Here is a 4,681-nt window from a genome sequence, read left to right on the forward strand (position 1 = left end):
GAGGATTTAGGTCTTAACTTTGCTACAGTCTTCCTCCAACCAGCCACAAATCACATGGATCTAGATGATCTGGGAATTTGGGCCACAGGGTCATGCTTATTCTTGCTCTCTGGCCTTGTGCTATTCATGATCTCAAGTTGACAGAAGCCCAGCATCAACAGAGGGGTTAAAGGGGCTCCTGCTCCACCTCTGCAGGGATTATGGATCCTATTTACGTGTAAAGTACTTGGCAGTTCCTGGAAACAAGGCACACTACGGAATTTGTAGGTAATGTCAAAAACACAGCATAGAAAAATCTGACACTCAGCTCATTCCTTCCTCTGAGAGACACACTGTGATTTTAGCAAGTGAGTATCTCAGGATTTTTGGGCTGCTAATGAGGAAAATAAGGTGTTTAGCCTTCCTAGGAGATCCTGCCTCACGGCAGGATCCTTAGAGGATTTCCCTTTCAGAAAGTAGAAGCTAAGCACCYTGTAAACAATTCTAAAATCCTGACCCCACGGCCTTGTTTACGTACTCTTGACAATGCAGCAATGCTCTTCCAGCTCAAAGTACTCTGTGATGTRGAGGTGAATTCCTCAGCATCCAGATGCACCCTTGTCCATGAAGCTTTTGTTTGTGGTGAGCATCCAAGTTCTATCCTTGCTAGCAGCAGTGAAGATAAAAGCACTGCTTTCTACTGTTTGTTCCCCTTCAATTCTATGGGATCAGAAAACTTTCTCCACCAAGAATTAGGCATGAATTTTTTCTTTGCATTATTTTTCTTCTGTGCATGCACATTTTCTGTGCATTCATGGTTTCCCGCAARCATTTCAGAAACAAGTGATTTAAAATCCTTCCTGTAGTGCTTCTCTGTGTAATTTTCAGTGCATCTTGAGTTGGTCATTGAAATCATGTTTGGTCTGTATTTTGTTGGCTTCTTATAATCTAATAAAACATGAATCTTGTTAGCTCACAGGAATTATTTTGTATCCTGACGTCCAGGATGCTGGCTCACAACTACCTGATTTTACAGGTGGTTTCCCTCTTGATAAGTGCATTCTGTCTTTTGAAGGGCACATGTTGCCTGAAGCACACAAGCCCCCTTTGCCCCAGAGATGTGGTGGCTTTGTAGGTTGCCAACCCAAATTTAATGGCTCAGGATCTCCAGTGGGGCTAGGGTGAGGACATGGGTAGGAGTAAAACCAGGCACAAGTTTGAAAAACAGGTGAATCATAWCCAGTAATTCTTTAAATCCAATATATACCCTTCTGCCTCATTGGTAATTGCAGATTATTTCTTCATTAATCGGTTTTTATAACCTGAATAAGGCAGTTTGCCAAAATCTTGTGTCAGATGGTTCCTCCAAGAAAGGCTGTGTCAAGTGGCGAGCTCACGTGATGGGAGATGCAGAAGAGCTCATTGGGTACAAGTCAAACAGAACTAACAGATTACCCCCCAAAAAAGTGTCCRTGTTCATGAGGAGACCTGTGTTTTCTATGTTTTAAATGTTAGTGTTCCAAATGTTTAAATGGAAAAGGAAACAAAAAAAAAAAAAAGTGATTTCTTGTTTTGGATTTCGTTTTGTGGGTTTTTGTTTGGTTGTTTTTTTTAATACAAAGTGACAGGTTTCAGATACACTGGCAATTTTATTTCCTTTCTTGAAAGGTGCCGTAAGAGAGGGATGCATTTTGGGACTTTATTGAACTAAAGGCAGCAAATCTTTCCCTGAGCAGAAAATCACACATTTTCCTAGCTGTTTGCTGCAACAGCAGGCAATTTTTTAACCCCATTCTCAGGGCAGTAAAACAACTTTGTGGAACAAGACCTACAGAAGGGAAGAAAAAGGCATTGGTTTGCTTGGCTCTCCTCTTGAAGAATTAGTCCATACTTTGTAGTCATCAGTCATCAGAGGTTTTCTTCTGAGTCTCATGATCTGAACCTGCTAAGTAAGGCAAATCCAGATTAGAGCCTCTCGCAACAGAAATACAAGAGAGATCAGGAGGGAAGAGGTGGGAGGAAGAGACAGGTGGGAGGGGAATACTGAATCACCACACTTTTATTTCTTCCTGTATTTTCCAATTCAGAATTTCCATAGAAGTCCCAAAAAGAGTGAAATTTGAAATTTCTGCAAGAGAGGCAATTGGATGTATCTCTTCTCCTTGGGCTTCTTTCTCAGATCAAAGACAACCATGTAAGTAGGGAGTGGACTGGAAGGAGACATGCAGTGTTGTTTCAGCTTTAAGTGGTCCTTTCTTTAAGGTGACAGCTTAGAGGTCCCTCAGTTTAGGGAGCCTTGGAGGTGCCTCCAATTGAGTCAGTTCCAAGTTGAAGAGGAGTCCAAACCTAAAYATTGTTTGGTTTGGCTGATCTGAGCACTTTTCTTTTCTTTTCTTTAGGCTTCTTCTGCCTTGTGTAGCATCAGAGGAGTTTTAATCCTCCAGACAGCTCTGTGTGAGGCTGAAATAGCACAAAAGCTCCTTGACCTACAGTGTTTTGCTCGGAGACAGCTCTGGCTTCTTGAGATGGGATCTCTTATTGTGCTTTCCACCTCAAGAACAGCACTGTGGCTCTTTTTCCCCTTGCATCGAGATCTTAGCTCCTCATTCTCACCTCTGGAGAGCACCCCCATCCCTGCAGCACACTTGCTGTGACCCTGGGGACATCCCATCACTCCTCTCTGGCACTGATCCCTACTGGGATGTTTCCAGAAGGTCATGGCAACATTCCTGACATCTGTGGGTGGATGAGCAGTGAAAGGAAAGGCAGAAAAAAGCATAGAGAAAAAAACCCTGGAGGTAGGGTAAAGCTTGGGTGGTGATTGAGCACCAAGAGAAAAGGGTGACAGATACCTTTTTTTTTTTGGTGCCTCTTTTTTTTCCTTTTTTTCCTCCTGTTTTTTTCTCCTGTTTGTCCTTATTTTTTTTGTCTTAATTAAAGAGAAAGCAAGCAAGAAATCACAGCCTGTGACTTGTTTTTTTGGGCTGGATTAAGTCTGGGATTACAGTAGTGTTTAGAATATTTAGTATTTAGATGTTGACCAGGTCCATTAAATTCTTCCTTGCCAGTGCTTGTTTTCTGGGAATGGGAGGGATTTGAAGCAGGTTATTCAGGTTAAGAATCCAGTGGAAGAACTTGGTCAGGACAGGAGGCAAGAAAAGGAAAGAAACCTCWGTGAAGGTCTGGTTTTGTCAGTTGAGACAGTTTTCAATTTTTTTAACACCTTTTCTTGTTAAATGCAATTCTTGCAGTTTCAGGAACAAAAATAAGTTGCATGTGATCTGCAGGAATTTGGTGGCTCTTCACAAGTGGGCTTCGGATGTGGGGAAGAAATGAAGGGAGGGAGGGAGAAAGAAGAAGATAAAGGTATCAGGAGTCTGTAAGGGGGATATGAACAGAAGGCTGCCTGCCACCTAAAACTTCCACAGTGCAAAATCCCATTAAGTGCAGAGTTWAATGAAGTTCTGGATACCAAAAAGAAGCAGCTATTTAAAGTCTTGATCACCTGCCAAATGTGGCTCCCCTAAACTCCAATGGATCTTTCTGGCCCAAATCAATTCTCTCTTCCCCCATGTCCTGGTCATGCTCCTCTTTCCCAAGAAAATGGTCTCATTTGTAAAACAAAATGCTGCCATAGCTGGTGACTGGTCCAGTGTTCCTATACAGGGGTGTCTGTGATTAAATGAATCAAATTGGAAGCAGGGCTCCTAGAGCCCAGGTATGGTGAACCCTTTAAATGAGTCCCTGGACTTTATAAGTTTATTTCTAATTTATATTCCTAAACTAATCATTAAAGAACATGCTCAGAGCAGGCAGCTCACAGGCAGCTGTAGTGCCAGATGTAGATGGAGCTCTGGAGGCGAGAKGCTGTGAATTGCCAACTGTTTGCACAATAAATGGGCACAAGGAGCTGTGGCACAGCCAGGTGAATGAGCCCAGGACTCAGCAGGAAGAGCCCAGACTTGCCCACACTCAGATAGTAAGGGCACATAAACTGAGGGGTTTTGTTTTTTTTGAGATTTCTCTTCACTTTTGGAGGCTCCCACACCAAGCTGTTATTTTGTTCTTGCATGATTAAATTATTTGAAGGATCCAGATGTCTGAGACTGTGCTATGGGAAACCAGGGGCTGAGCCAGTAAGGAAACACAGCCTGACTGTGTGAGTGTGGAATGTGGATCTGARAGGGGCCTCAGCTCAGSTAGTGTGAGTGTGACTGCCARAGTGGGTCCTGGTTTCTTTAYAATAATTAGAAATATTTTATAGTTCCAATGCATATTTCTAATGGAATTTATTTAATTTCTTTTGCCATGGTGGGCTATGGCATTGTGCTGCTGAGGGTGCTTGGCATCACTGGTGGAAGTAAGGCCTTTCTGATAAACTGTGCTTCAGGTRGTGAGAAAAAAGCCCAGACCAATTGAAAACATGAAGACCAGCAAACAAACAATGTTCATTTGTTGTTCTAGATGAATTATATTTTTCAAATCATATGCCTTCAGCACAAATTATGGCTCATTGTCCTGTTTCAAAATGAAAACAATGCAAAGAATGAATTTCAATAATTTAGATCTGCCCAGGAATAAATGTCTGTATAAACTGGCATCTATGGCAGACAYGAAGTGTGAGCTTTGTGCTGGGGAKATTGAAYAGTGATGACTGCAGAAGAGATTTYCAACAYCYTTTTTATATCTTTTTTATGTCTTT

The sequence above is a fragment of the Malurus melanocephalus genome, unplaced genomic scaffold, assembly GCF_030028575.1.
Source record: "Malurus melanocephalus ecotype Western Australia unplaced genomic scaffold, MMel_1.1 scaffold_298, whole genome shotgun sequence".
Lineage (NCBI taxonomy): Eukaryota > Metazoa > Chordata > Aves > Passeriformes > Maluridae > Malurus > Malurus melanocephalus.